The 12,799-nt window shown below is 47.7% G+C and overlaps 1 protein-coding gene across 2 annotated transcripts in view; it reads right to left on the bottom strand.

Moving 5' to 3' along the window:
* USP35 (ubiquitin specific peptidase 35) overlaps positions 1–12,799 on the bottom strand; it is a 58,101-nt gene that overhangs the window by 24,432 nt on the left and 20,870 nt on the right. Inside the window, exons 2-4 of one of the 2 annotated variants that reach the window (XM_090030695.1) lie at positions 11,775–11,958; positions 9,942–10,034; positions 7,761–7,870 (exon numbers count right to left, since the gene is read on the bottom strand). The gene's annotated coding sequence lies outside the window, so the exon portion shown is untranslated. Of the gene's footprint in view, positions 1–7,760; positions 7,871–9,941; positions 10,035–11,774; positions 11,959–12,648; positions 12,706–12,799 lie in introns of those variants that run through there. The other variant, XM_090030696.1, reaches the window with a different exon arrangement.

The raw sequence follows: 12,799 nt of genomic DNA on the forward strand, positions 1-12,799 counted from the left end.
GAGCAATCAATCTGTCCTAACCTGGTTCCCTGGGACTTTTCCTCCACCGGGATAGTATCACCTGGCCCTATGAAACCCTTTGCTGTCACAGCTGTACAGGAGGTATATTCAGAGATCCACACCATTTCCTGGAACAGCCCCTTTGAGCTGTGGAGAGCTGCTGTGTAGTCACACAAGACTGCTCCAAGTTGCGACGAAGACCTCATAATGCTGCAGAGGTATCTCAAAGCCACATGATGCCTTTGCGGAGCATAGCTGGGCCAGCCGCCAGAACTAGGAGAGCTTTGCAAAGATCTCACCTGCAGGACCATCAGCATCACTTCTACCCCTGGAGCTCAGCTCCAGTAACTGTGTTATAAAAAAAAAGTCTTTGTTGTCACTCAAGGTCTCTTACTCTTTTCCATATTGGTTACGTTCCAGAATATTAAGATTGCCAGACATGAATCTTAAGGAGAAGTTTGTGCTGACACTGATCAAAACATACCCCATTTGAGATGCCCTTTGTTAGGTTTTCACGGCCTCCTGACTCCCACAACTGGAGGCATTTTTCTGTTCGTGCCTGGAAGTCTGCCATTACAGGTCATCCCCAGAGCTCCTCTGCATGGCTTCCAATGACTCGCACCGTATCTCCAGTCTACCTGCCTTGGTAGGCTTCAGCATAAAAGCCAAGCAAGCACCAGTTTCTTGCAGATCTGTTGCACGTATTTCTGCACCTGAGCTTGCACAGATGAGAGGAAGTGAGATGAGATCACAGTTTCTTGTAGGAGTGAATACAACTCCATGGCCAGTTAGGACATCTCCAGTAGTCCCTATGCCACATGCTAGGGCCACTCAATTTCTCAGCAACGATGAAACCCAGAGCTGCTTGCTCTAGAAATGAGGGGGGGAGGAGGGGGCATCTGCTGATCGTAAGAGTCTTCATTAGCTTTTAGCAGCATGCAAATCACACACATGATAAAACAAGCTGATGTCTTGGGGTGATCTGCTGTTAAGTGTACAGTCCTAGGGACATTAACACACCACCAATAAAAGTTAAAACATTTTGGGCGCTATTGCGCCAGCCTGATGGAAGATTAAGGACATTCCAGTCCTGTGTGCTCACAAACTACTTCCGAGATCCAGATGTGGAGCATGGACATACACCCAGATACAGCATTCATTTTTGTCCAAGGCAAGCACTGAAAGCTACAGATCCATGATGGAAGCAACCCAACCCAACCCAACTGCAGACTGCTTAAGATGCTGAATGGTGACATATTTTAGTGTTTGCTTGCATCTGCTTGGCTAGAGTGGACATGAAAAGAAGAGGCAAAGGAAGTAAGCAGGCAAGATTATGATCACAGGCAAGAAGAATTCAGAAGTTAAGAGAAACACAGGTTAAAGAGAAGTCAGGTCAGGGTCACTTTAAATCTTTTAGTGGTTTTATATCTGCTAAATCTGGATTACAGCAGACATAGCTGACTTCACAGATTAAAGATAGGCATTTCTGCTTACTAACAAGATAGGAATTTGCACAAGACTTGCAAAGCAGACAAGGTTGGGTTCAAAGGTTCTTTTCTAAGGAGAGACAATAGGTTGTAGTCGAAGGGAAACTATCCAACTGGAGGAAGGTTACTAGTGGAGTTCCTCGTGGGTTAGGATTGAGACTGATCTTCTTTTCATATTTTCTATTTTTTGTGCCGAAGTCACGAAAGGCAGATGCCGATGAAATCTTACAATGGCACAGAGCTGGGAGGTATCATCAAAACGGAGGAGGATCAAAATATCACACAGGGAGGCCTGGATGACCTTGAGAACTAGAGTAATGGAAACGGGATGAGATTTAACATTACAAGAGTATATGCACCTAGTGGTGCTCATGAATTCAAAACAGCAAAAGAGAACGATGAGCTACAAGCAAGATGCAGCCATGCAAAAAGCAAATCCAATCCGGGATGTACCTAACAAGGCATTTCCAGTTGCAACAGGGAAATACTAGCACCATTTTACGAGGTCCTGATGGGACTTCACCTGAAGCACCTTGTATAATCCTGCTCGAGTGTGTTGCAAAAAAGGAAATAATACAAGACTGGAACAGGTTCAAAGACAGGCTGTTATGACGACCAAGGAACAAAGGACCGGTCTTACAAGGAGGAGACTAAAAGAACATGGTTTGCTTAGTCCAGCAAAAAAAAAAAATGGAGGCTGGGAAGAGATAAGTTGCTGGCTATAAATACATCAGGGAAGTAAACAGTAGCTAAAAGCACAATATTGGCACAAGAACAAATGCGTATGAAGTGACCATGAATATATTTAGGTTGGAAATTAGAAGGTTTCTAAACACCGGGAGTGTAGGTCTGAGATCCTTCCAGTAGGAGTCATGAGAGAAAAGAAAAAAAAATGGAGTTGGACCAGTTTATTAAAACAATATGATATGGCTGCCTGCAAGCAGGGACTGGACTTAACCCCATCCAGTGTTTCAACAATCCTTGTGTTGGGAGAGGGGCCAGGGAGGCTCCCTGCCTCTTCCTCCATCCTCTGGTTGAGGACACCAAAGGAAGGTCACTAGCAGAAGCAGCTGCGAGGTGGGCGATACCTCTGCTTTGAAGGAAACATCCCTTCCTGTCCCTTTCTAACTGGGCAATAGCCCATTTCTTAGGGGAAAACGTTAAGATTTGTTCCAGATGAATGGGCAAAGCCATGAAGTCGGAGTGAGAGAAAGGCAGGCATGAAAGGTGACCCTGTCCAAAGCCTTTAATAATGTACCTTGATGATGAGGGCAAGATGTTTGGAAGCAATACACAGCACAGTGGAGAGGCCATGATGGGACTCCAATGAGTTTGGCAACCTGGACAAACACCAGGTTGGAATACCAACTCTGAGGCAAATGTTTCAGGTGGAGAGAGGCAAATGAGGGTCGGATGGAGGTGGACGCTGTCCTACGAGACAGGTGTTGCCAATAATGAAGACCAGACCTTCATCATGAGGGGAGAAGCCACAGGATTTGGCTATGTAATGATATGCTGGCAAAGAGGCAAGAGGAATCAAAGTGGGCCCCAAGGGTGCAGATATGGGGGATAGGAAATGATAATGGTCTTCAGCTTTAGGAGAGAAGGCAGCCTTGGGAGGGAAGGTCAAGGGATCAGTTCTGGGCCGGGGCAGTTGAGAGGATGGTGAACCATCCAACAGGAGAATCAGTGAGACACAAGATGGAAAAGAGTAAGATATACAGCAGAGGACCAGAGACTACTGATGTCACTTTGATTGCAACTTCCCTACCTTTCTCCATAAAATAGTGACCACTGCAATATTGAGAGGTGCAGAAGGATTGGATTTCCCCAACCCGAGGACTCCAGTGGATGGAGATCTCGATTAACACGCACTCACATTTGCAGCACTTCCTACAAATGAACAGGTAAGCCCTCTGTTGAGCAAATGGGAATAAATAAGGTCCATATCCCAAGAAGGGGCCACACTGCACGAGCCCCGCTGGCTTCAGTAGACTGTGGAAGTGCTGACGCTCCGTGAAAATGAACTCTTTGAAGGAAAGACACAGACAGACAAAGCAAGGGTGAATTACAGGGTAGAGAGATGAGGCCAAACCCTCAGTTGGTATGAACTGGCAGTGCCAGAGTTGCACAGTGACTTTTGGCCATTTCTTTTAAATTCAAAGTAAAGGAGAGGACAGGTGGGAAGCAGGAGGGGAGAGAAAAGCCAGGGACGCATGACAAAAGCAGGGGAAGGTGACCGAGTCTGGATGGCCCAGAGAAGGACAGAGGAAGAGTGCAGGACCTACAGGACATGGCCTGTAGCTATCTTTGAAGGTATGTCTTCACCATAATGGCATTGTGTCTCTGGCAGAGGCATTCCTGAGCATGTCATACTCATATGGCCCAACCTGAAAGTGTGGCATTGATGCTGCTCTGGAGACATCCCATCACGACCACTTTTGGATGTATTTCCAGATGTGGAGTATGGAGAGTGCCCCAGCTGGTGATGCAGACAAGATACGCCCATGGAAGACAAGCTGTCTCTCAAGGGCTGCTTACCCCCTCTCTACATGAGAGCCAAGCCAAGTGCAGCTTAAGGGGGGAAAAAAAGATTATGCATGCAAAATCCAGAAGCAGTTCTGAGTCTGCAGCTGGACAAAGGACCCAGGAGCATATCTGTACCCAGGTGCTATGGCAACGGGGTCAGAAAAAGACCCGAGATAAAATGAGATCCAGGGCTGTGCCCTGGTGCTTGGAGAGGAAGAACAACCCCAGGGACTGATTTTAAATGCTCGGGAGAAGGGGGGCAAGTCACTCGTTCAGAAACCACCCAACAAATTTACCCCACACATGCCTGAAAGGAAGCTACCTGGGTCTTGTTAAGAGTCCAGCTCTGTTTAAAATGGATGCGTTGCCTTCCTTCCTCTACCTCCCCACGTTAAGAGCCTTCTCTGGGATTGCCCATTATATTTACTCCGACCGAGGTACAGGGCTCTCTGACCGGACCCTGTGCAGCTTGTGCGGGCCCTTCATTTTCTGGAGCTCAGCCAGCTGCCCCAGCCTTTAACTGGAAAGGGGCTAATGCAAATCCTGCTCATCAGGGAACTGCTGCAATTTGATGTCATGCTGCCAAAGCAACGGGAGGGAGCAAGACGGAGACTGCCGAGTCAGCAGAGCTGGCTGCTTGTCACTGCCCGAACCTCCCAGCCGCAAGGGATTAGAAGAAAACCCGCTGAAAGAACAAAGGTCTCGCTGGAACAACATTCCTGTCCGATTCAGAGCCAGGCCCTAGATGGAAACAGAGCAGGAAACTCCAGGGAAAACACGGTTTTATCAGACACCCAGGCTTGTCTTATTAAGCCCCCATCATTTCTGTCAGGGGTACGTGCCAACAAGCCCGTTTCCAACTCTGTGCTCCACGCTTGTGCCCTTCTGCCACCCAGATTTCTTCCGCCTCCTGGACCAGCCTTGATTTGTCAACTGACCCACAAGGTAAGTCAGACATGGCTGGCATTCCTCCTTGAACTGCCTTCCCTGAGAAAAGGTGGGCACAAGCATTTCAAGACACCCTCAGGCCTGTGGTTCACAGCAGAAAGGAAGAAGCCCATGACTGATGCTCTTTCAACCCAAACAGAAGTGAAAGGAGAGAGACCATAGGGGCCAGAGACTGCTTTTTAACCACAGAATTAATCATTCAACAACATGGGAAGACAGCAAGCGACTAAACAGAGTAAGTTTCTACCCAGGTGAACTCTTACAGTCTTTTCTCCTATGCCTGAAGGAGGGTGTTGGTGCCCAAAGGCTTGCAATAAAAATAAATATTTTTTTGGCAAAAATCTAGTTGGTCTAATAAAAGATACCACCTCTACCACAAGTCCAGATTCCTTCCTCCTGCTACTAAGCAGAGCAAGTCGACTTTGCTTCACAGTGCAAATCTAATGGACACACAATGAACAGCCTTACCCCGGTGAAAGTCACTCTGCTCTGGGATGAAATGCCCCTCAAAAGCAAGGAGTCACTGTACACTAATAAAAGTTACCCCGGTTTACTGGTTGTGTGTCCACTCTGCCAGGCACTTTCATCCCGGGGTACACACTGGTGCAATGCAAACAAGCTGCCCTGCCTCGAGTGGCCAGGATTGTAAGAGCCCCTATAGCTTAATCGACAGAGCTGGTTGTAGTGTCTTACTACAGAGTAAAATCCAGGATACATAACCATGTTGTGTGTCCATACTCCTAGGTATCTCCATTGTTCCTTCCCCATGTCTGGTTGTTTGGCCCCTTCACCTGCAATGCCTGCTCTTGGGACCATACTCTGCTTGAAGCATTCATTATATCTCTGCATTCAGCCTGGCACAACACGGCTCCAAAGAGATGAAGGTCTCTACCACCATACAAGTAAAAATGCGGAGCAGTCTCTATAGTTATGTCTGCCCAACACTTCCCACTTGAAGACCAGGTTTTCAACTGCTTATACCTTCTGGCAAGCTTTGACCTACAGGGGCTGAAATTTTCCATGCCAAGAGTCTGCCTCAGGCAAAGTGTTCCAGGAAAATTCCAAGTAGATGATTCAGCCATTTCTCAAAATGATCTTGAAAAAAAAACAATGGCCTTCCCCCTCCCTCACTTGCTGGGCATGAAACACTGGTGGAGGAAACAGGGCTGGGGGTGCTGCTTCTCAGTGGCCCTGGGCAGGCCCACGCTGATACAGCCAGAGCTTGCGCACAACAAAGGGGACCTGCCAGATATGATGAGCAAAGGGACGGCAAAGATCACCCTTCACTTGGGGCCCGTGAATCCAGGGAGACATATAGATGGCAAAACTCCCTGCACCCGGGCCGGATGAAGTACTGGGGAACAGCAGCAGCCCCAGCTTGCAGGCAGGCTCAGCTGGGACACTGTCCAGATGCAGTCTATAGTCACAAGCAAGCTGAACTGCTGATCAGGAGAAGTGAATAGGCTGTGTCTGGCCATGAGCCTGACTGGGGAAGACCTGCCAACTCTAGCCTGGGACAATGTAGATGGGCGTCACCTTAACCTTCCTGGGTCCGGCAGAACAGAGCCCTAAAGGAGCCCTAAATACAATGTGTTAACCCACAAAAAACCTACATAAAAACAAGGTTATACAGTCTTAGAGAAGTAGGGCTGGAAGGGATGTCCAAAGGTCATCTAGTCCCGACACAGGATTATCACTATCCACGCCATCCCATACAACCATTATCTGAACTCTACATAACCCTGACAACACAGACCTAACACCCTAACCAGTCACAGGTAAAGCAGGGGAACCACGGCACCCAATGTCCCGCTTCCATAAACATTGTCAATATATACTCAAGAAGCCCCGAGTAAAAGGCCATGCCCCACCCCGCTACACAAAAAGACAAAAAAAAACCCAGTGTGCATACCAATCTGACCATGGGGTAAATTCCCTTCCTGAACCCAAACATGGGGGTGGAATTGGCCTGACTTAAAGCGGAGGGGCAAGACCTTCTAGCCAGGAACCTCTGGCTTTGCTCCTAGCAGGAGAACCAGCACACCCCAGTTAAAGTCCCTAACCTTGGCTGTTGCCAACACCCAATGCCCCTGGTGGGGGGGCTTAAAAATACTCCAACACATGCAACAGAAAAGAAAGAAGGGGAGGGGAGCAGGAGCAACCTGCAAAGCCCAGAAGCATGGAAAATGCCCGTTTTTTTACCAGAGTATAGATACACCCAGATCATCCCTGAACAATAGCTGTCTAACCTCTCCTTGAACACCTCCAGTGCTGGAGAGTCCACAACTTCCCTCGGCATCTATTCCACTGCCTTGCTGCTCTCACAGCAAAGCAGCTTTTCCAAGGACGCAATCTAAACTTACTTTGCTGCAACTTCAAGCCATTGGTCCACATCCTTCCCTCTATAGAAGAAGAGAGACCAGGTGCTTCCCCCTCTTCTTTAGGTCAGCCCTTCAAGTATTTGAAGTCTGCTGTCACGTCCCCTCATAAGTGCCTTTTCAGGTAGAGTAAAGCACTCATAAGTTAGGAGTCACCATATCTGCATAATGATGCAGCCTCTATTTATATAAATCACATATTAGTTTGCCACCAAGGACTGAACAGGGTCTCCCGAGTCTTTGAGTCCCGCCTCCTGCATTCACAGGCAACCACTTTAATCCCAGATCTGTCTTAAACCACAGTCATTTCTATTACGTGTAGAACCTACTACACGACAATAATGACCAACAGGCCTCGTTTCCAACTTTGTTTCACGCTCGTCACTTGCTACTATCCAGATTTTACCATAAGGATTACCTGAAATCACCAGTTCAAGTCTTCACGTGCAGCTACAGGACAGAGCCAGAAACAGCAAGGACATCCCGTAACAGGCCATAAGAGCAGGTAAGCAGGCCAGTGCCCTGTCACTGCAATGACAGGGAAGAAGCTGGTTAATATATACTGAAGATCTTAAGAGGACCATGGCCTCTTATACAGAGGAAGGGAATTCACACCCTCCCCCCTCCCAAATCCCTGCTAATCTGGCCTAGGAGGATCAGGAAGGAATTTTTCTATATTTGCCCCCAACTCATTCAGTGCACAGAACTGAAAACCCTGCTATAAAAAGACGTTCTCAACAAGATTTAAAATACGCACTTTTCACCCTACTGAGCGTCCCTGCAGGAAGGAAGATGCACAAGCATAAGTGCAGGCTAATTACCAGAAACCAAAACAGACTATGCACAGAGTAACCGAACTAACCAGTCTAGTTTCACTCTAGGCATTGAACAGAGCAAAAAAGTAAGCAAATAAGTCTCCAAAAGGAAAAGGGATTTTTAGCCCCCTCTCCACCAACACGCACACGCAGTGTCTCTCTCTCTCTCACCTTAATCAAAGTTGACCCCAGTGATTCTTTTTAATATTCCATTTTTATAAGGACATTCTCTTTAATTGGAATTAACTTCAGCTGAAGTCCTTCCAACCCTACCCACTCCCACATCCAGCTGCTGATTGCCAATGTAATTTCCTTAGGATATTTTTCAGTGTTTAGTATGAGCTCTTCAGATTCAGATCAAAGAAGGTTTTTAGATGATCTGTCTTGTTTTAATTTAAGTCTTGGATTTTTACCCTACCTATTTTTCAGAAAGCAACCCAGAACAGCCTCAGATCATGCAGGTTGTTTGACAAACTATACCAAAAGTGGGAAAGTTAAAAGAAAGAAGGAAAAAAAACCAAAACCCTACCATCTAAACATAGTTTGATGAACAAAGTGCCTTCCTCCTTACATCCTCATTTATTTAAAAAATGAAACCAAACCAAACCTGATCTACTTCGCTGAATTCTCTGGAGATCTGTAACAGCAGAAGCCAAGTCACCTGACTACCTATTATAATCCCTAATTCCCATTCAAACTGTTTCTGTGATGTCAGCCAAGGTATTAGCATTATTCCTGCTGCATGCACAGTCTACCAGGCCATTAGGACTCAATCCTGCAAGGTGCTAAGTGCCCTCAATGTCCACTCAAGTCACAAGGGACAGAGTGTACACAGCATGACACTGAAGTGCTCAGCATCTTGCATGATTGAGCCCGGGCTGCATAAAATTCCCCATGAGAATTGAGTGGCTGCTCAGAGTCTAAAGAGGAACAGCCTCTGCCTTGGTCCTGGGTTTGCTTACCCAGAATATCAGGTCTGTGCTGAGGGTGCAAAGGGCAAAAGAGGGAACAGCACCATGCTAGCTAGCTGCACTCTCATCCAGCCTCTGCCGCTTACCCAGCAGGTAGCTGAGACTCCAGAGACCTGTTCCCATCAAACCCTACAAAACAACTTTAAAGGAATCTCAGGTTAAATTCATTAGATAAAATGTCACCCTCAGGCTTTCATCCCTAACCAACAAAACCACTTTCATTAAGCCTCTGCTTTCTAATTGTGTATTCTATGCACCCAGCTCTCTTCTTAATTGTTGGTCTTGGTTATTCCACATAAAAAAATATTACAGTCATTAGAACACATGTAAAGTCATTCCAATTTGTGAATTTCCTGAAGCATTTATAATCAATGCAGATTGCTATAACTCCCTCTATTTTTCCTTAATTATTTTATATTCAGTCATCTGGGGTTGCACAAGGCCCTCGGTCATTATTTATAAAATATAAAGATATTAAATAAAATTAACATAGTTCCATAATTTGTTACATCATATTTACTGTACCACAGCCACACCCAGGCAACTGAGACTGTGTGCCCACTGTGCAGGGGGCTGTATAAACTCATAGGGAAAAGATCTCCTGTTCCAAGGCACGTGTAATGTAAATCGACAAGAGAAAGGGAACTGGAGCTCAGCAAAGCTACGCGACTTACCAAAGGTCATGCAAGAATCTGTGGCAGAGCTATGAACTGAACATAGGTCTCTCAGTCCTGATCCTTGACTTAGTACTAAAACCCACAGCTCTAGTAGCCTTTTCACTACTGTCATTAAAAAAAAAAATAAATCACTGACCTCAGCAAGGTCACACCAGCATAAAGTGGCTGTAGAGCAGAGAATCAGGGACATTCGTTCTGAGACTCGAGCAGAAGTTTTTAGCTAGTATGACTAGGAAAAGACAGCAAGATCATCCTTCAGGCAAAACAAAGCCGAGGTTCTAGTCACTCGCAACTATTAAGGGGTCCTACTTCGAGCAGGGGGCTGGGCTAAATGACCTCCTAAGTTCCCTTTGAGCCCTAACTTTCTATGATTCAAAGGATCCCAAGACATTCTGTATAAAAAAGATGCTATCCCCAAGGCTGGTCAAATTCCCTTACCGCATTTCTCCATTAGTCTTCCACTTTCAACTGGACAGAATAATATTCTGCACTTCCTGTCCTGAACTGCAGCATAGCAGCAATGGGCACTGCTAAAACACTTCAGTGAAGCAGGAACGAGCCCTCATAGATCTTTTACCTACTTCACAAGGTGCCAGGTATAGTTAAACCAGTTCTGAAAGTACTTTAAGATCTTTAGTTGATAGGCCCTATAGGAGTTGCCAAGTATTGTGGCAAACTAGTGTGCGACAGTGCTTGTCCACATGTGCGCGGGCATCCGACTGCCCTCGGCTGCAGATAGAGTCCAAACTGATCATCTGTGTGGCATATGCCCTCTACGGCTAGGAACAGATGGAGATTCTCCTCTGGCAATAGTGTTCCCTCTTAGAGTAGGAAGTCTCAAGACATACTCCTGCTGTCACCATATTGTTGTGCATCATTGTGCCCACTACAAAAAGCTTGGCACCTAGAGATCTCTTCTATCATTGTGACCGTCCACTTGGATTTTCAGTCTTTTGCCAGACCCTTCCCTACCGCAGCCCCAAGGATATTTTAGCTAAGTTTTCCTTCTCTGCAGTGATGCTGCACTGAATCCTTGGTGCTAGACGCCCTTAGGGTCCAGTTTACTCCTTTGAAATTCCTGGTGTTTGAAACTGTGTTCTGACATCTAGCTGGAACACCGGTCTTCCGTCAAGATGGGTCCATCAGCATTAAGTATCAAGATTAGATCCATCCACATTTTACTCTGTCCCTGTCTAGACAAACTCAGTCTCCCAGATCAAGCTTCTTAACATGAAGAACGATAATTTTCCTTCACACAGCTGTTTTTCCATACAGATTTTCACAGACACTTAAAAACACTGACAGGTTTAGCCCCCAACACCCCCATCAGTGGCCATCACATTTTACAGACTAGGAAACTGAGGCAGGGGGAAGTTAAGTGACTTCAAATCACAGAATCATGGAACATCAGGGGTGGAAGGAACTTCAAGAGGTCATCTAGTCCAACCCCCTGCTCAAAGCAGGACAATCCCCAACTAGATCATCCCAGCCAAGGCTTTGTCTACCCAGGTCCTAAAAACCTCCAAGAACAGAGGCTATTCCAGGGCTTTACCACCCTACCAGTGACAAACCTAAGCTTCCCAGATATTAAACCTAAGCTTCCCTTGCTGCAACCTGAGACTATTGTGCCTTGTCCTGTTATCTACCACCACTTGCCCTGGGTCACAGAGCAGGGAATAGAAGGCAGAGCTTGCCCAAACCACTAGGCTATGCTCATCTGGGAGGTTTTCATCCTCCTTGGATACCCAAACTGTGCCTCCCTAGCAAGGCAATCTAGCCCACCCCAGCAGGCAGCAACCAGCCTGCTGCACTGCTGCTCTGCCTTACTGCTGTGCTCCAGGCCCCTTCGACTCTGCCTCACTGGGCTGGTCTTAATCCACCCTTCAGCCCAAGCCTCTTCTGTCACTCTCTTTCTAAGACAGTAAACAAGTAATTTCTGTCAGGCTTGCTTTTTCCTTGAGATACTTACAAAATAAGGCTCTCTCCTCTCCCTTAAGATGTCTCTCTTCCTTTATCCACAATAAGCACCTGCCTAGGCCAGGCTCAGAGCACCACGCCCCCGACCGAAGCGGATGGATGTGAAAGCCTGAGGTCAAGGCTCTTTGCAAGAATCCATCAGAAGCTCCAGGGTGCCGATCCCCGCGGTGCCGCAGCTGCGAAAAGGAGATGCCTTCAGAACTAGATACGTCATGCGTTTCCCACCCCAATTTGCCTCCACCCCACACAGGCCTCTTGTGCTCTACCCCCCAAGCCCCAGAGGCTAGGGCCCTACCCAAAGACTCAAGGGAGCTGGATGCAAGAAAGCCTGTCTCCCTTCAAAGGTGCTTGCACCAAAGAGCTTGCAAAGAAGAATTCTTCCAACTATTTGAGCTGGTCAAATAAAAGACATCACATTTACTCAAAGAATCTTGTCTGCCTATGTCCTTAGACTAACACGGCTACAATCTATACCCCATCGCCCTTCAAGCTGCTCGCCCCTCGGGAACGACTGTGGGTGCATCCCCCAGGTCTGGCAGGTGGCAGGGGGCACCTGGCCAGCAGCCCTGCCCTCACACAGCCACACCAGCCCTCCTGAAGTCCCTTCCAACCCTCGCTTTCTATGATTTACACCAGTCCATGGGCTAGCACACGATGACCTGCCACCAGCAGAGCCCAGGATTGTGGGAGCAGAAGCAGGGCCACATCTGGACACCACTGGTGGAGCTCAGGACCACCCCTGGGGGCAAGTGCATCCCTGCTCCCTCCCCAGATGTGCACTGCTAGCTCCAGGCAGCCGTGGGGAGATGCCCAGGCGCGGCCGCTTTGCCCTGGCCGCAGAGATGGGGTCCCCGCCCTGCCCTTACCTGCAGACGCAGCCCTCACCGCCCAGCAGCGCCTGCTCCCAGCTGCGCTGCGGCGGCTGCGGCCCCTTTAAGGCCAGCGGGGGAGGGGCACTGGCCCCGCGGGGGCTGCCGGGACATGTAGTCCCGCAGCCGCCGGGCGCCCCGCGGTGGA

This window comes from Crocodylus siamensis, chromosome 1, assembly GCF_052110815.1.
Source record: "Crocodylus siamensis isolate JL-2025a chromosome 1, ASM5211081v1, whole genome shotgun sequence".
In the NCBI taxonomy this organism is placed as follows: domain Eukaryota; kingdom Metazoa; phylum Chordata; order Crocodylia; family Crocodylidae; genus Crocodylus; species Crocodylus siamensis.